At 37.9% G+C, this 8,137-nt stretch overlaps 1 pseudogene; it reads left to right on the forward strand.

Annotated features, from left to right (window-relative positions):
- Positions 1-2,493: 2,493 nt before the first annotated feature.
- The window catches only part of LOC119597816, a 12,297-nt pseudogene continuing 6,653 nt past the window's right edge, over positions 2,494-8,137 (forward strand).

Raw genomic sequence — 8,137 nt, forward strand, 5'->3', positions numbered from 1 at the left:
GCCAAGACAAGGACCTGGTGCAGACTGCAACATGGCCAACAACTTACTAATATCTACTTCAATAGACTCAAAAGAGGGAGCGTCCTCCAACCACCCTAAAGCTCGGACTACAAAATCTTGATAACAACTACGAATTACAGTGCTCAACAAAATTTGAGTACTCACTCAATGTGAAGACGATAAAAACCCAAATGAGTTGTGGGAAGATAGGAAAAGAACTGCTGAGCGCCTGTTAAGAGACTATCGACCAAAAGAAAAAAGGACAATTTCTTCTGTTCAAGGAAATTACAAAAATACAAAAATTCAAAAAAATTATTGCGACGGAGATTGAGAAAAATATTAAATGAACATCGCCAGAGAATTGAAACTGTTCTGTCATAAGACAACTAAAGAACTCTACCAAGGAGTACGAAACATTACACGAAAATTTAAAACCTACAATGGACCCTCTCCCCCCCCCCCCCCCCGGAAGAGGACTTGCTTTAGTGATGGAAAAGAAGTCAAAGAAATGGAATCAAATTATGTTCCCACCTATACCAAAAAAGAATGAAGATTATACAACAACAGTAATTAGACTCAATGACAGCGAAGATGAACAACGCGCCCACTGCTAGATGAAGTTAAAAAAGCCATAAAAGCATTAAAAAAGAATAACAAGAGCCCTGGGAATGGATGAAATAAACAGCGGAACTAATCAAGAATGCTGGCGAAAGTGTTGAATACTTCTGCAAAACTGTGTACAAAATTATTTGGAATGAAAAGATGGCCAGAAGACTGTGTAAAATCAGTCTTTGCTCCAATACCTAAAAAGAGGTGACGCAATCCAAACAAAATAACAGGACAATTGCCTATAAAAGCACAGCAACAAAAATTTTGTTTGAAAATTATTGCTGAAAGAATTTTTTCTTTTTGGTTGTAAGTGAAGTTAAGAGAAGAAATTGCAGAAGAACAAGCAGGTTTTCCCCTAGAAAAGTACCAGAAACCAGATTCTAAATCTGACATATCATAGAGAAAACAGCGACATTGGAAAAGACTATACCTGGTGTCATCGATACTTGAAAGCTTGATACTGTGATCAGATATCGCGGAATAACAGAACGATATGAAGTTTCCAAAACACCTCATTCCAACTAATAAAAAGCATGTATGACCAACAACAAGCAACGTAAGATATCCACTTATGGGTTAACGAATGGTTCGAAGTCAAAACACGGAGGCGACAGGGTTGCATTCTGTCTCCGACACCTCTTTTAACATAATCTGGAAACAATTATGAGAGGGCTTAAGAATTTGAAGGAACTGTAGGAAATGTTGGAGGATACAAAATACAAAATCTAAGGTACGGCGATGATATTAGTTTTGATTGCCAGTGGTATCACTAAACTACAACAGCTAATAGATAAAGTTAGAGAAGCAAGCGAAAAAAGGCGGCGTGTTTCTAATGCCAGAAAAATCAGATCAGTGATGCAAAAGATAACGGCAGATGCCAATGATGAACATGTACAATCAACGGAATGGTTGTGGAAATGTTGAAAGAGTTCACTTATTTCGAGCAGTTTTAACTAATACATATGATGATTCACGGAGATAAAAAGAAAGAATTACCTGAGCGACAAATCATCGAAAGATAATTTGCGGGTTCTCGATGACAAGAGGAGAAGAAAAAGCGCAAGACGAGTCGAGTGCGAAGGATGGTGGAGAGGTCCACGGTGCTGCTCAAACATGGAGAAATACCGTTATTGATGAGCTATATAATACACACACACACAAACACACACCCAAACCACCCACACACACACACAGCGTATACGCCATATGTTATATGTATATAATATATTATAATTATATATAATATATATATTTTTCTAACGTAGGTTCATGGTTTGAGGCCGCCGTGGTCAACAGCATGATATTTAAAATGTATATACAACGTGTGTGTGGATATATGGTATATATATATATGTTATTGGCCACGTAATGAGAAGTTAAAACCGATGAGAAAAAACTTGCTGGACAGGGATGGCTGATAGGAAACAGAGGAGACGGCAAATCGAAGACAAGACTGAGCGACAATACTCAAAGATCTCTGCGGGCTGTCGATGGTACAAGTGGAAAGAAAAAGCGTAAGAGCGAGTTTAGTGCGAAGGTGGTGGAGAGGTCCACGGCTGCTCAACATGAGCATACCGTTTGGATGATGATGAGATATATATGGGGCCGCGGTGGCGAATGGTTAGTAGCGTCAGGACTCTAGGCTGTCACGACGGCAATCTGAGTTCGAGGGTTCGATTACCGGCCGGGTGCATTGTTTCCCTGGCAAGGAACTTCACCTCGAATTCCGCTAGCCACTGGGTGGCCAAGCCAGCTCAAGTCAGTGACGGGTAAATAGAATGGGACTCGATAAGAAAAAAAACACCGGGCGGAAGGCAATGGCAATCACCGCTTAAATTGTAAGAAAAAATCATGGAGGCCCATGATCGTCAAGGCAGCGGGCGAATGGTTAGAAGCGGCAGATCTCAGACGTCACGACAGATCCGAATTCGAGGTTTCAGAGTCACGACCGCCGCTTTGTTCCCTTGGGCAAGGAACCTCAACTTGATTCCCTTCACTAGCCCACTGGGGGCCAAAGCCAGCCCAAGTTAAGTGTGGTCCCAAGCCCGAAAATAGGAGAGATGATTACCTAAATTTTAGGTACCCACGGCACTCTCCGTGGAAAGGACCTGGGGGACCTACACGTACTCACTCCAAGAGCACACAACATGAAAATAACTTAAGTATCATGCTGTGACACGGCGGCTCAGACATGAAATACCGTTAAAAGAAGAAGAAGAGAAGAGAAGAAGAAGAAGAAGAGAAGAAGAGAAGAAGAAGAAGAAGAAGAAGAGAAAGAAGAAGTAGTGAAGAAGGAAAAAAAAAAAAAAAAAAAAAAAAAAAAAAAATATATATTATATATTATATATATATATATATATATATATATATATATTATAGCTATAATATATATATATATATAATATGGGTGGAGTGTGTGTGTGTGTGTGTGGGTGTGGTGTGTGTGTGTGTTTGCGTATGCATTATGCATACGCATATATATAGAATCTATATATATATATATATATAATATTATATTTATATATAATATATATATTATATCTATATAGATACATATTATTTTAATGTAATATAATATACATATATATATATAGATAGATAGATAGATAGATAGAAGATAGATAGAGAGATAGATAGATATACATAAATATACATAATATATATATATATATATATATATATATATATAATATATATATATATCTATATATATCTATATATTATATTTAGAAAATCTATATAAATATGTGGCCTGTCTGTGTGTGTGTGGGTAGAGATGTGTGTGTGTGTGTTTTGCGTGGTGTGTGGATGTGTGTGGTGCGGTGTGGATAAATATTATATTGGAAAATCTATATAGATATGTGTGCTGTATGTGTGTGTGTGTGTGTGTGTGGGTGTGTGTGTGTGTGTTATGTGTTTGTCGGGGTATAAATATATATTGGAAAACTCTTATAAAATATGTGTGATTGTAGGGGTGTGTGTGTGTTGTGTGTGGTGTGTGTGTGTGTGGGTGTGTGAAGTGTGTGTGGTTGTATGTATGTGTGTGCGTGCTGTGTGTGTGTGTGTGTGTGTGTGTTGTGCGTAGTTTTGCGTGCATGCGTTGCGTGTGTGGTGTGTGTGTGTGTGGGTTATGCTGTGGTGTGTGGGTGCGTGTAGTGTGGTGTGTGTGGTGGCGGGTTGTGCGTATGTTTGCGTGCGTGCGTGCGCAAACAATCTATGCGTATTACACAAAGCTATACATACTCCGAAGTTGTATTCTAAAGGAAAAACAGAAGAAGTGCACGTTACTCTGAGTGAATTATGTGAATTCACTCAGCATAAACAACAGTCGGGTGCTTTGGTTTTCCCTTACTCAGCATTGTAGACAGAAACACACGCGCGCACACATTACATGCACACAATCATGGGAAATCGTATATAAATATGTATTCCGGAGTATCAAAAAATGGTTGTAATGTATAAATAGCAAAAAAAACGATTACAAAAATGTAAGTAAAATAGAGCGCTCACCTCTGGTAACGGAAATATAGGGGTAAAAAAATAGACCTTATTTTTTTTTCGAGGTCCAAAACTCAACAAACACCCCTGCGTTCGTAGTGCGTGTGGAACTTTTAAAGTATTTCGTCATATTATTTATCAATAATACACTATTCATTTTTTATACCTTTGTACTTTAAAATTCCCCCTTTTTTATAAATATAATTTATTTTTCCTTTTGAAAATTTTAGACATTTTATGTGCCAAACAGCGGGTTTTTTTTTCCAAAAAGTCGTGTTTGCCAGGGGCGTGGCCATAGGGCCCGGCGGCCTTTTTGACGTTCTGTGAAAAATGGCCTCGGTGAAAGAAAAAAATTCCTGTACAAGAAATGTGATAGATTGTGACACGGGAAGTATAAATTACTAAAAACAAAGTAAAAGGGAAACCCTGATTTTTGTTTTCGATATTGGTGAGTCATGTGTACTAACCGATACACTGAATGTAAAAAGTGTAGTGAACCCGTGCCGGCTTTACCGCGACTGCACTTTTTTTAAATCTCAAAAACTCGTTCGAGTGAAAAAAAAGAAAGCAAAAAGGGAAATTTCAGCAGCTTTTTATAAAAAACTGGCTACCCAATAGCCATTTACATATAAAAGAAAATTTTTTATTTTTTAATATTTATCTTCGTGAATGTTTTATTATCAATTTGTAAAGGCAAAATTTATAGGAATAGTGAGAAAATTATGTGGGGGTGCTTTTTGCAGAGATGTACTCATATTTTGGGTAAAAATTGGGAAAAAAAAAAATTGGTGGACCGGGGAAAAAACGGTCGAAAAGACAATAAAATTTTGGTAAAAAAAAAAAAAAACAACAAAGGGAGGTCATCGTAGTCGTGGGTTTTTGGGGGCTTGTGTCGGGAAAAAAAAGAATTTTTTGCAGCGGAGGTTGAGAAAGGACTCGAAAAACATCTGCAGATCATCAAAGAAGAAATACATGAAAAGTCAGTAATTTTAGTGACTGCTGGAAGGCTTATGATTCCCACGGGATGAAGATTTAGCACCTGAAGGGAAATCAAAAATAACTTTTTTGACCCCGGGCCCACACAAAACCCGTCGAACGAAAAAGGGGGGACATAAATAAAAGCGCCACCCCGCGGGAGGGGTCGTCAATTTTTGGGGGGTACTTGGCCAAAGCGGCCCTTCCAGCTGCAGCATCAGAGGCCCAAAAAGCGGGTGCACCCTTTTTTTCCCCGCTGTGGGTTGCTCTTTCCCCCCCGATAAATAAAAGTAAAACCCTTGGGGTCCAGGGGCTAATCGTGAATACTTTTGCTAGGTAAATACCCCCCAAAAGGGGGTCCCGGGGGGGGAGCCCCGATAGGTAAATACCCCGAGGGGGGGTCCGGGGGGGGAGCCCCGATGGGAAATACCCATGGGGGGGGGGGGGGGGCCCCCAATTTAAATAAAAACCCCGAGGGGAGGGCCGGCGGCGGAACCCCGATAAGGGGTTGGTAAGGTTTCTTGTTACAACGTTTTGTATTACATATGTATAAACGTGGCTTCACAGCTGTAATGAGTGCTTTCCTTAAATTTTAATGAAAGGGGCGAGTGTTCCCGTAGACTTTTTTTTGGGGTGGCGTTTTCCCAAATCGTAATTTTTTTTTTTTTTTTTTTAAACAGGCGGTTGGGAGTAGATTTTCAGCATTTGGCGGGCGTTTTTCCCCAGAGTTTTTCGGGCGATTTTTAAAATTTTTTTTCGCGTATTTTGCATTTTACATTATATTTCTGTATTTAAGCCCGTTTTCCCCCTAATTTCCCCGAATACTTTTATGCCCTCCCCTACACGGGACTTATCAAATCAAGATTGTTAGGAAAATGAGATCCCCCAACCAAAAATGTATACTTTGTAGTATAACCCTTTAAAGTCACCCATTATCGTCAAATAAACTCGAACGCGAAATCTTTTTTAAAGAAATTTCCCTATATTTATATATAATCTATGTTTCAGCATAGTAATTTATTATAATATATATATATATATATATATAAAATATATATAAATAATATAATATAGTATATATTAATTTTGTATAATATATTTTAATTTATTTATGTATATAAAAAATAAAATAATATATATTATGTCTATATAATACATATATTATATATAATATATATATATATATATATATATTATATATATATAAAAAACAACCCCCACCCGCACAAACACCACACACACACCAACACACCACACACCCACACACACACCACATAACACACAAAAACATACCACACACCACCGTGTGGGTTGTGTTTTGTAATATATATATATATTTATATATAAAATTTATATTTTTTTTAAATATATATATTTTTTTTTTTTTTTTTTTTTTTTTTTTTTTTTTTTTTTTTTTTTTCAAACCCCATTATCCACGCAGGACATAGGCCTTTCCCCAAATTTCACTACTGAGAGGTTTATATGGCAGTCCCCCACCCTGCCGTTGGAGCCCTCCTATTCAACCGGGGTTTTGTGCCACGGCGGTGACTTCCCCTACGACATTTCGTTTGACTTCTCAAGGCGTATATCTTTTTTTAGGAGGGAACGAGGTGAAGTTTTTTGCCCAAGGGAACAACGTGCCCGGGCCGGGGGACTCCAAACCCTCGAACTCAGATTGCCGTCGTGCAGTCTTTAGTCCGATAATCTAACCCCCGGCCACCCCGGCCCCATATAAAAATACAATATATATATATATATATATATAAATATAAAATATAAAATTTTATATATATTTATATATATATATAAATTTTAAAAAATATATATATATATATTTTATATTAATATATATAAAATATAAAAAATTAAAAATAATATATATATAAATATATAATATATATATATATATATATATTTAATATATATATTATATATAAATTATAATATTTATATATCTTATTGGGTTTCGTGTGGTGGTGGTGTGGTGTTTGCTTTTGCGTTGGTGTGGGTGGGGTGCGGGGGGGTGTGCGTGGGTGGGTTGTGGTGTGGTGTGGGTTGTTTTGTGTGTGTGTGTGGTGGGGTGTGTTGTGTGGGGATGTGTGTTGGTGGGGTGTGCATGTGGTGTGTGGGTGTGGTGTGTGTTGTAGTGTGTGTATTTTGAGTGGGTGTGTGGGTGTGTGTGTGTGTGTGGGGGTGGTGGTTTTTTTTTTTTTAAAATATATTTTTCTAAACTATATATATATATTTATATATATTATATATAAATTTAAAAAAAATTTTTAAAAATAATATTATATAAATATATATTATATAATTTAAACCCAAATATAGTAAAAAAATATGATAAAAAAAACCAACCACCACCCCCACACACACACACACACACCACACACACACACACACACACACATATATTATATATAATTTTAAATATAAATTTTATATTTTATATATATATATTATGTTAATAACCACTCACACACATGCCAATAATTGTGTTGGGTGTGTGTGTGTGGTTTGTGTGGGTTAACATATGTATGTGCATTATATAGAGTGTGTGTGTGTTTTCCAAACCCCACCCACACACACCACACACACAAAACACACACACACACCACCACAACAAACACACACACAAAAAAACAACAAAATATTGCCGGTTCATACCCCCTTTTCTCATCGGACTTTGAGTGCCTCCCGTGGCTACCCCTGGAAAATTGCCGTCCAGGCTAAACTGTGGGGGGATCTCGGAGCAGCAGGAAGCCCCGGAAAATATGGGCCCTGACATACCCTGGTTCCGTACCAACTCCGGCCTCTCAGCTCTCTGGGATGAAGGGCAGCATGGGGAAATGGGGCCCGGGCCCGTGCTTCTCCTCCAATAAAACTTACGGCAACAAAAATATATGAGGGGACGGTATGACTGGTTATACTGCGGTCGGGCCCCGGGGATGGTCACCATCTCCCAAAAATTAACCATAGCCACGTCAGTCACTTTATTCACTGGTTGTAGAGGAACACAGCTGATGAGTATATTTTTTCATTTGAGAGGGAACCC

Source organism: Penaeus monodon, chromosome 40 (assembly GCF_015228065.2).
Source record: "Penaeus monodon isolate SGIC_2016 chromosome 40, NSTDA_Pmon_1, whole genome shotgun sequence".
Lineage (NCBI taxonomy): Eukaryota > Metazoa > Arthropoda > Malacostraca > Decapoda > Penaeidae > Penaeus > Penaeus monodon.